The sequence below is a fragment of the Elephas maximus genome, chromosome 3 (genome assembly GCF_024166365.1).
Source record: "Elephas maximus indicus isolate mEleMax1 chromosome 3, mEleMax1 primary haplotype, whole genome shotgun sequence".
Taxonomy (NCBI): domain Eukaryota; kingdom Metazoa; phylum Chordata; class Mammalia; order Proboscidea; family Elephantidae; genus Elephas; species Elephas maximus.
Window position 1 is genome coordinate 154,895,875 of NC_064821.1, and position 12,409 is coordinate 154,908,283.

The following is a 12,409-nucleotide window of genomic DNA, read 5'->3' on the forward strand; positions in this document are numbered from 1 at the left end:
AGGGTGTCAGCAGAGCCAAGCTCTCTCTGAAGGCGCTAGTAAAAAATCATCCTTGTTTCTCAGTTTCAGGTAGCCCCAAGCATTCACTGACATTCCTTGGCTTGTGGATGCATCTTCACATGGCCTTCTTCCCAAAAGAGGATTCTTTAATACCCAAAAGGCATAAGAAAAAATCTTCGACATCATTACACGTAATGGAAACAAAAATTTAGGTCACAATGTGTCTTAGTCATCTAGTGCTGCCATAAAAGAAATACTACAAGTGGATGGCTTTCACAAAGAGAAATTTATTTTCTCACAGTCTAGTAGATTATAAGTCCAAGTTCAGGACACCGGCTCTAGGGGAAGGCTTTCGTTTTCTGTGTCAGCTCTGGAGGAAGGTCCATGTCCTCAATCTTCTCCTCGTCAAGGAGCTTCTCAGGCGAAGGGACTCCCTGACCAAAGGACACGCTCTGCTCCAGGTGCTGCTTTCCTGGTGGTAGGGGGTCCCCAGCTGTCTGCTTGCTTCTCTTTTTATCTCTTGAGAGATGAAAGATGGTGCAGGCCACGCCCCAGGGAAACTCCCTTTACCTTGGATGACGGAGGTGACCTGAGTAAGGGTGGCGTTACAATCCCAACTTAATCCTCTCAACATAAATTTACAATCACAAAATGGAGGACAGCCACACAATACTGGGAATAATGACCTAACCAAGTTGACGTAAATATTTTTGGGGGGACCCAATTCAATCCGTGAAGTTCCACCCTTTGAGCCCCCCAAAATCACATCCTTGCAGCAAACAAATCATATCCATTTTCCAACATATCATAGCAAAAGTCTTAACACCAAGGCTAAAATCCAAAAATTCCTCTTCATCTGCAAAATCTAGAATACTAATTATCTGCTTCCAAAGGTACAAGGGCAGAAAAGGCACAAGCTAGACATTTCCATTACGAATGGGAGAAACTGGAAAAAAGAAGGGATAACAGGCACCAAGCAAGTTGCAGAACACACTACATTGGCCCTCAAAGCTTTAAAAATAATCCTCCGTTCTCTAAGAGAATTTCCGCAATAACCCTGCCCTCGCAACTCTGCTCCCTCGGCTGTAGGCGCACACTTTTCCTCAATCATCTGAGTGGCAACTCTACCCTTACAAACACCAGAGGCCATGGGTCCACCCTTTGAAACCCCAGAGGTCATGGCCATACCTTTTGAAACTGAGGCAGCTCAACTTCTTGTGTTGTCTCTTCAGCTTCTGCTTCCTGGTTTCCTGACCTCTTGCCGCCTGGGCCTCACACTCACATCTGCCCTACTGGGGTAAGTGTTCCAAAGCTCTGTAGCTCCACCTATAAGTGCCTGGAGGCACCCCACTCCACCAGGAAGCCTCCTGAGCCCAGACACTTAGTTCTCTGGCTCCGTGGGTCGGCTCCAGCACCCTCTCGTGCTGGTCTCCAGGTTCTGCTGCTGGTTCTCTGCTGTTGCCCCTTCTCTGCTGCTGCAGGTTCTCTGCTATCCTGGTCCTCTGCTGCTTACACAACTCGATCTATTCACGGTTTCAAAACCGCTTCCACATTTTTGGTATCTGAAAGAACAGCATCCCACTCTCTCAGTACAAAATTCTGTCTTACTTATCTGGTGCTGCCATAACAGAAATACCACAAGTGGATGGCTTTAACAAAGAGAAGTAAATTCTCTCGCAGTCTAGTAGGTTACAAGTCCCAATTCAGGGTGTCAGCTCCAGGAGGTGGCTTTCACTCTCTGTGGGCTCTGGAGGAAGATTCCTTGTGCTCAACATTCCCCTAGTCAAGGAGCTTCTCAGGCAAAGTGACCCTGTGTCCAAAGGATGCGTTCTATACCTAGTGCTCCTTTGTTGGTGGTATGAAGTCCCCAACTCTCTGCTTGCTTCCCTTTACTTTCATCTCTTGAAAGATAAAAGGTGGTGGAGACCACACCCCAGGGAAACTCCCTTTACCTTTGGTCAGGGAGGTGACCTGAGTGTGGATGGTGTTACGATCCCGCCCTAATCCTCTCAACATAAAATTACAATCACAAAATAGAGGGCAACCACACAATACTGGGATCCATGGCCTAATCAAGTTGATACACATATTTTTGGGGGGATACAATTCAACCCATGACACCGTGGTATACCATCGTACACTCATTAGAATGGGTAAAATGTAAAACACAGAAAATGAAGTAGAGAAAATATATTTCCTTTGGTGTTTTAGTATTGGAATAGAGAAAATATATTTTTCTAGTGTTTTAGTATAGCTGTATAAACTGTGATTAATTTCTAGTTTTTGAAACATAATTCCTTCTTCTGAGTCTGTCTCATGATTGTTCCTTTAGAGAAAAATAAGGTAATCAATTTTTAGTTGTTGATTAAGCTATGTGCCTCTCCCAAGGAAAAAAAAAACCCAAAACCGAGGTAGCTGAACAAAGCTTACATCATCTTGTGATAGAAACCAGGATGGCATGAAGAGACTTGCAGAACTCCAGGATGGCATGAAGAAACTTGCAGGACTTCAATAATAGATCACTTTATCATCGTGTCTACCTCAAAGAAAAACCAACATTCCTGAAAACCTCTAAACCCTGACCTTCCCCATATAAAAACCCTCCAATTAGTCCTCTAGGTTTAGACAGAATTTGAGAGAAATTTAATCCCCTCTTTCTCTCATACGCCGGTGTTCATTAAAGGCCTCTTGCTACTTACCTCCTCCTGTCTCAGTATTGGCTTTGCAGCAGCCGGCTCGAATCCACGATTTACAGTAACAAAAATACCAATTGCTGACAAGAATGTAGATCAATGTATCTCTTGTTCATGTTGAGGCAGTAAAATAGCTCAACCATTCTGGAAAACTACAAAACCCAGCGATTCCAATAATAGGTACATACCCGAAAGAAATGAATCCACATATCCATAAAAAGACTTTTACAAGAATTTTCATACCAGCCTGAGTCGTAGTAGCCAGAACTACAAATGATCCAATTGTTCTTCAACTGTGTCTTGTTCACACATTGCGATTACACTCATCAATAACACCAAAATGAGACTCAGACATGCATGAAGCGATATAGCTCAAAAACCTTAGGTTGCATTAAAAAACAAAAGACAACCACAAAAAAGTATAGTCATTTATGTAAATTTCAAGAGTCAAAACTTGTCTATGGACAGAGAAAACAGAATGGTGATTGCCTAAGAGGGAGTGAGGTAGGGATTGACTGGAAAAGTGTTCAAAGGATCTTTGTGAGTTGATGGAAACCTTCTGTAACTTGATCGAGGTGATCGTTATGTTTATCAAAATCCATTGGACTGTGTACATAAGATCTGTGCATTTTACTAAGCTCATACCTATCCGTAATACCGGTGAATGTAAATGGGTTAATGCACCAATAAGGAGACAGAGAGTGGAAGAATGGATTAAAAAGTAACATGAGTCTCTATGCTACCTACAAGAGACACACCTTAGACTTAGAGACACAAACAAACTCAAATTCAAAGGATGGAAAAAAATACATCAAGCAAAGGACAATCAAAAGAGAGCAGGTGTGGCAGTACTAATTTCTGAAAAAATAGACTTTAAAGTTAAATCTACCAGAAAGAATGACGAAGGACACTATATCATGATGAAAGGGACAATATATCAGGAGGATGTAGCCATATTAAATATTTATGCACCCAATGGCAGGGCTGCAAGATACATAAAACAAACTCTCACAGCATTGAAAAGTGAAATAGACAGCTCCACAATTATAGTAGGAGACTTCAACACGCCACTCTTGGTAAAGGACAGAACACCCAGAAAGAAGCTCAATAAAGACACAGAAGATCGAAATGCCACAATCAAACGATTTGACCTCATAGACATATACAGAGCACTCCACTGAACAGCAGCCAAGTATACTTTTCTTTCTAGTGCACATGGAACATTATCTGGAATACACCACATATTAGGTCATAAAGCAAGCCTTAGCAGAATCCAAAATATCGAAATATTACAAAGCATCTTCTCTGACCATAAGGCCATAAAAGTAGAAATCAATAACAGAAAAAGCAAGGAAAAGAAATCAAACACTTGGAAATTGAGCAACACCCTGCTCAAAAATGGCTGGGTTATAGGCGACGTTAAGGATGGGATAAAGAAATTCATAGAATCCAATGAGAATACTTTCTATCAGAACCTTTGGGACACAGTGAAAGCAGCACTCAGAAGTCACTTTATATCAATAAAGGCATACATACAAAAAGAAGAAAGGGCCAAAATCAAAGAATTACCCCTACAACTTGAACAAATAGAAAGAAACAAAAGACACCCTCAGGTACCAGAAGAAAGCAAATAATAAAAATTAGAGCAGAATTGCATGAAATAGACAACAAAAACAATTGAAAGAGTTAACAAGACCAAAAGCTGGTCCTTTGAAAAAATTAACAAAATTGACAAACCATTGGCCAAACTGACAAAGAAAAACAGGAGAGGAAGGAAATAACCTGAATAAGACATGAGATGGGCAATATTACAATAGACACAACTGAAATTAAAAGAATGATATGAAATTACTACAAAAAATTGTACTCTAACAAATTTAAAAACCTAGAAGAGATGGGTGAATATCTGGAAACATACTACCTACCTAAACTAATACAAACAGATGTAGAACAACTAAATAAACCCATAACAAAAGAAGAGATTGTAAAGGTAATAATAAAAAAAAAAAACTCCCAGTGAAAAAAAGCCCTGGCCTGAACGAATGGCTTCACTGCAGAGTTCCACCAAACTTTCAAAGAAGAGTTAACACCACTACTACTCAAGGTATTTCAGAGCATAAAGAAGGATGGTATACTCCCAAACTCATTGTATGGAGCCAGCATATCCTTGATACCAAAACCAAGTAAAGACACCAAAAAAAAAAAAAAAAAAATTACACACCTACATCCCTCATAAATTTAGATGCCAAAATCCTCAACAAAATTCTAGCCAACAGAATTCAACAACATATCAGAAAAATAATTCACCATGACCCAGTGAGATTCATACAAGGTGTGCAGGGATGGTTCAACACAAGAAAAACAATTAATGTAACCCATCATACAAATTAAACAAAAGAGAAGAACATCATGGTCTTATCAATTAATGCAGATGCATTTGACCAAGTCCAACACCCATTCATGATACAAACTCTCAGAAAAGTAGGAATGAAAGAAAACTTCCTCAACATAATAAAGAGCATTTATACAAAGCCCAAAACCCAACATCACCCCTAAATGCAGAGAGTGTGTAGCATTCCCCTTGCGATTGGGAACCAGACAAGGACGCCCTTTATCACCAGTCTTATTCAACAGTGTGCTGGAGGTCCTAGCCAGAGCAATTAGGCTAGCTAAAGAAATAAATGGCATCCAGATTGATAAGGAAGAAGAAAAAGTATCTCTATTTGCAGATGGCATGATCTTATATACAGAAAACCCTAAAGAATCCTCAAGAAAACTACTGAAGCTAAGAGTTCAGCAGATTGTCAGGATACAAGATAAACATACAAGAATCCGTTGGATTCCTCTACACCAACAAAAAGAACATCCAAGAAGAAATCACCAAATCAATACCATTTAAATTAGCCCCGAAGAAGATAAAATGCTTAGGAATAAATCATACCAGAGACATAAAAGACCTATACCAAGAAAAGTACTAGACACTCCTGCAAGACAAAAAGAGATGTACATAAGTGGAAAAACATACCATGCTCATGGATAGGAAGGCTTAACATTGTACAAATGTCTATTCTACCAAAAACGATGTATACACACAATGTAATTCCCATCCAAATTCCAATGAAGTTTTTTAACGAGATGGAGAAGCAAATCACCAGCTTCATATGGAAAGGAAAGAGGCCCTGGATAAGTAAAGCATTACTGAAAAAAAAAACGAACAAAGTGAGAGGCCTTACTTTACCTGATTTTAGGAACTATTTTACCACCACAATGGTCAAAACAGCCTGCTACTGGTACAACAACAGATACATAGACCAAAGGAACAGAATTGAGATTCCAAACAGAAATTCAACCACATACGAGCACCTGATATTTGACAAAAGCCCAAAATCAGTTAAATGCAGAAAAGACAGTCTCTTTAACAATCGTGCTGGCATAACTGGATATCCATCTGAAAAAATGAAACAAGACCCATACCTCACATCATGCACAAAAACTAACTACAAATGGATCAAAGACATAAATGTAAAATCTACAATGATAAAGATCATGGAAGAATAAAATAGGGACAGCACTAGGAGTCCTAATACACAGCATAAACAGTATACAAAACATTGCTAACAATGCACAAACATCAGAAGAGAAATTAGATAACTGGGAGCTCCTAAAAATCAAACACCTATGTTCATACAAGGACTTCAACAAAAGTGTAAAAAGATTACATAAAGATCGGGAAAAAGTTTTTAGCTATAACATTCCTAGTCATCATCTGATCTCTAAAAGCTACATGATACTGCAAAAATTCAACTACAAAAAGACAAATAACTCTATTAAAAACTGGGCAAAGGATATGAACAGGCACATCACTAAAGAAGACATTCAGGTAGCTAACAGATACATGAGGAAATTCTCACGATCATTACCCACTAGACAAATGCAAATCAAAACTACAATGAGATTCCATCTCACTCCAACAAGGCTGGCATTAATCCAAAAAACACAGAATAATGAATGTTGGAGTGGTTGTGGAGAGACTGGAACACTTATACACTGCTGGTGGGAATGGAAAATGGTACAACCACGTAGGAAATCCTTTTGGCACTTCCTTAAAAAGCTAGAAATAGAACTACTGTACGATCCAACAATCCCACTCCTTGAAATACAGCCTAGAGAAATAAGACCCTTTATATGAACAGATATATGCACACCCATGTTCACTGCAGCACTGTTTACAATAGCAAAAAGATGAAAGCAACCAAGGTGCCCATCCAAGGATGAATGGATAAATAAATTATGGTATATCCGCACAATGGAATACTATGCATTGGTAAGAACAATGATGAATCTGTGGAACATTTCATAACATGGAGGAATCTGGAAGGCATTATGCTGAATGAAAGTATTCAGTTGCAAAGGGACAAATATTGTATGAGACCACTATTACAGGAGCTCAAGAAAAAGTTTACACACAGAAGAGGGTATTCTTTGATGCTTACGAGAGTGTGGAGGGAGAGGGGTATTCACTAATTAGATAGTAGACAAGAACTATTTTAGGCAAAAGAAAAGATGCTACACAATACAGGAGAGGTCAGCACAACAAGATTAAACCAAAAGCAAAGAAGTTTCCTGAATAAAGTGAATGCTTTGAAGGCCAGGGTAGCAGGGGAGGGGGTTTGGGGACCATGGCTTCAGAGGACATCTAGGTCAATTGGCATAATAAAATCTATTCAGAAAACATTCTGCATCCCACTTTGGAGAGTGGCATCCGGGGTCTCAAATGCTAGCACAGGGCCATCAAAGATGCTTCAATTGGTCTCAACCAACCTAGAGCAAAGGAGAATGAAGAACACCAAACACACAAGGTAATTATGAGCCCCACAAACAGAAAGGGCCACATAAACCAGAGACTACGTCAGCCTAATACCAGAAGTTAGAACCCATGTCTGGTTATAACCCATGACTGCCCTGACAGGGAACAAAGCAGAGAGCCCCTGAAGGGGAGGAGAGCAGTGGCATTTAGACCTCAAATTCACTTAAAAAGACCAGACTTAAAGGTCTGACTGAGAGTAAAGGGACCCGAGGGTCATGGTCTCCAGACCTCCTGTTAGCCCAAGACAGGAACCATTCCCAAAGCCAACTCTTCAGACAGGGATAGGATTGGATTATAGGATAGAAAATGATACTAGTGAGGAGTGACCTTCTTGGATCAAGTAGATACATGAGACTATGTGGTCAGCTCCTGTCTGGATGGGAGAGGAGAGGGCAGAGGGGGTCACAAGCTGGCCAAATGGACACGAAAATAGAGAGTAGAAAGGTGTGTGCTGTCTCATTACAGGGAGAGCAACTAGGAGGATATAGCAACGTGTCTGTAAATTTTTGTATGAGAGACAGACTTGAATTGGCAAACTTTTACTTAAAACACCATGAAAAAAAAAAAAAAGCACTCCTTTTGAAAGAAGCCTCTCCCATTTATCTGATCCTTCCCCCCACTACCACAGCCCTTGAGCCAGCTTCAGTGGTGCTGTGCACCATGAGCATTCTCCTGGCCTTGGAGAAGGAATAAATTAACAAATGGAGAAAAAACAACCTGCCAGTTCCCCTAACCTGGGAACTCAGGGCAGAAGCAGCTCCTATCCAGGCACAAGCAGTCCATGGACTTTGAATGCCTTTCCCCACTGGGTGGACCTGTGTGGGGCCATTTAAGCAGCTTAGGCCCTTGTTGGCATAGTGCAACAGTGTAGGCGCCTGAGGTCTGACTTCAACTGTTTCAGCTGTGGGGCAGAGAGGCTGAATTTTGACATTTGACACCACTCTGCCTATTAAGCAGGGTCCTCCCCTACCCATATCAGGGGCCCAAGGATTGGTGGCTCCACCTACAGCACCTAGCCACCCACAATAGGGGCCCAAGGATAAGTGCTGCCTGCTAATCCTTACAGCCAAAAGCATTGGGTCCCCATTGTCCAGCTACAGACCCCACCCAACTGTGAGCTCTAGGGCACAGGGACTCCCTTTCCTCACAGACATTCGGGGGACAGTTGTCAGCCCCTGCCTTGCTCAGAGTGTGACTCCCTGCTGCAACCAGATATCTGCGCCTACACCAATCACCCCTGCTCCTCTAAGACTGTAGGTGAGAGCCTGCACCAATTACTTGGACACCTCTGCTGAATCCATACAAGAAAAAAAGTGAATGGACTCCTAGGCTTATATACCCTGCAACAGCTCTAGCCATCTGGTGACAGGATGTTATAGCTTCAAAGGCACCAATAATCAAGCTAGCTCACTTGAGCAGCCTATTTGGGCATATGAAAACAAAACAAAGCAAGAAGATAAGACACAGTAAGCTAACATAAAATAAATTAGGACAATAACTTACAGATGACTCAGAAACAATAGTCTAAATCACATAAAGAAGCAGAACATGTTCGCTTCAACAAGCTCCCAAAACAAAGAATCAAGGAATCTTCTGGACAAAGATATATTCCTGGAATTACCAGAGGTAGAATACAAAAGATTAACATACAGAACTCTTCAAGAGATCAGGAAGGAGAGCAGGCAAAATGCAGAACAAACCAAGGATCCCACAGATAATGTGCTCAAGGAAATTAAGAATGTTACTGAAGAGCATAATGGCATATTCAACAGGCTGCAAGAATCCATACTGAGACAGCAATCAGAAAGTCAGAACATTAAAAATAAAATTTTGGAATTAGACAACTCAATAGAAAATCAGAGGAGCAGAACTGAGGAAAGGGAGGTCAGAATTAGTGATATCAAAGATAAAGCTCTTGGCACCAATATATTCGATGAAAAATCAGATAAAACTGACAGGGGCACTCACAGCCAGGGAAGAAATGCTTTCTTGTCAACTAGAAGTTGTTTCAGGATCTTCTGGCTGTGAAAACACGGGATTTTTTTTTTTTAACCAACATTAAGACGATCATCAAAAATGGTCATGAAGGGAGAGTGGAAGGAGGGAGCGGGCTGTCTCATAGAGGGGAGAGTAACTGGGAATATGTGGCAAGGTGTATATAGGTTTTTACGTGAGAGACTGACTTTATTTGTAAACTTTCACTTAAAGCACAATAAAAATTAAAAAAGAAAAAAAGAGCATGAACCATGGAATTCTCTCTCCCTCTAGTGTTAGGGATTGAATTGTGTCCCCCGAAGGAAAGATCACACTCCTAACCCCTGTACCTGTGAATGTGACCTTTTTTGGGGTAATAGAGTTTTTCGTTGAAGATAAATCCACTGTGGGTGCACTTAATTTTGACTCACAGCAGCTCTATAGGACAGAGTAGAAGCCAACTGCCACATCTTTCTCCTGCTCTTTGAAGAGAGTACCAGTTAAGTAATACCGGAGGAGGGTGGGTCCTAGTCCTAATCCTTTCTGAGTGCTGTTTCATAAAAGAGAAGAGACGTGTAGAGAGGGTCAGGCTTGGGAGGGAGACAACATGCGAGAGTCTCTCACAGACCAATGAACGCCAGGAGATACCCGGGGACTACTGACAAGGACAGTTCTTCCTGCATGGGTCATACCACTGCCCCACACCACTGAACTCCTAGAAATTTCACTGAGGTGGAAGGAGCCTGAATTTTTGTGGGATTTATTTCCCAACTCCTAGCACGCAAGTGTTCTACCAATAAGTCCAGAGTCATTGGCACTTCATCCTTACTATATCCAATCAGCATAGGGTCATCAATGCAACGGACCAGTATCATGGCCTGAGGAATGGAAATGTAATCAATGTCTCTGAGGTCTAAATGAAGACATAGGGCTGGAGAGCTGATATATCACTGAGGTAGGACAGTGGAGGTGTACTGTTTGCCTTTCCAGCTGAGGAAAAGCTGTTTTTGATGTTTCTTCAAAACTGAAAATAGGAAAACAACATTGGTCAGACCAATAGCTGGATACCAGGTACCAGGAGATATATTAATTTGCTCAAGCAATGAAACCACATCTGGAATGGCAGTTACAATTAGAATCACCACCAGGCTGAGTTTATGGTAATCCACTGCCATTCAGCAAGATCCATCTGTTTTCTGCACAGGCCCAATAGGCGAGTAGAATGGGGATGTGGTGGGAATTACTACCCCTGCATTCTTCAAGCCCTTGATAGTGGCAGTACTCTCTGCAATTCCTCCACGAATGCGGTATTGCTTCTGGTTTACTATTTTCATAGATAGGGATAGTTACAACGACTTCATCCTGGCTTTTCGTACCTTAATAGCCCCTATTCCTCTTGTCACGTATCCAGTGTGAAGGTTCTGGGAGTTGGTGAGTAAATCTATTCTGATTATGTATTTTGAAACTGGGGAAATCACTACAGGATGGGTTTGGGGACACATCGGACCCACTGTGAGGCGAATCTGAGCTAAGAGTACAATAAGAATCTTACCTTCATATGCCCCTACTCTGACTGGTGGGCCACAGTGATGGTTTGGGTCTCCTGGAATTAGTGTGCGTTTAGACCCAGTATCCAGTAATGCCAGAAAATTCTGATTATTTCCTTTCCCCAATGAATAGTCACTCTCATAAAAGCCTGTAGATCACTTTGGAGGAGGCTGGGAGAAATCTCACAGCATAAATTTTTGGCCGTGTAGGGGGTCTTTCCTCAAGGGAACCTGGCTTCCCCTTCGTTCAAGGGGTTGTGGGTTAGTAAACCAGCTCTAGGCTGGGAATTGATTGAGAGGCTGCAACTCTCTATTCTGGTGATTCAAGATAGATTACCATTCACTTGGCCTGGAATACTTCTGATTGTAGAGATCAAGTAAACATGTAGCAGGTTTCATGTCTATTTCACCCTAAGGACACTTGACTAATTAGCCAACACCACAATTCCATACAATTCAGAACCACTCCCACCTTGTCTTTGTCAATTGAGTCCTGGCACTTGGCCCCTAACACCACTGGGCTAATCAGCCCCATTGTAGTTAGGTGTTTTAATTCAGTTAGGGCAGTTCTCACTGTCAAGCCTTACTCACATAAAAGGGCAATCACAGCACTCTTCAAGAATGCTGTGACCCCCTTAGCATATTTCTTTCTCACTGTTGTGGTAAATGGTGTGTCCTCTGGCACTCCATGTGTGGGCATGTGGGTCTAACTGGATAAATACATCTAATGTACCAATTTCCTTAAGTCTTTGAATACCTTCTTCTACAGTATACCAGGGCAGGTCTTATACTTCAACTTGATTTACTCTAGGCCACCATGTAATCTGTACTTCATCGATACAACCAAATAAACTATTAAATTTTTTCCTAACCTCTTGAGCAGAAACACTGAATGAAGAATCTGTGCTTAGTGGGCCCATATCAGTAAACTCAGACCGAACCATGTTTATGTTCCTTGCACCATTATCCCACACCCTTAATAGCCATTCTCACACATATTCACCAGGTTTCTGTTTGTACATATTAGGAAAGTCAAGCAGTTCCTTTGGAGTGTGGCGTGCCTCCTCCTTGTTCACACTTTGTACTTCACCTTTTGGGACTTAAGTCTAGTTATAGATCTAGAAGAAAAATGGGTAGTGGTGGTGAGTGCTGGGAATATTCAGAAGTGTCTTGAAAGACATCTGTCTAAGGTGATGCCTCAGGCAAAGACCAGCTGCCACCTCAGGTGATATCTCAAAGACTCTTCAGACACAGTTGGGTTAATCTCATCAAACAGGGGTGGAAGGTATAAGGGTTTTACTGGAGGGCAGTGGCTTTGACAAAACCAT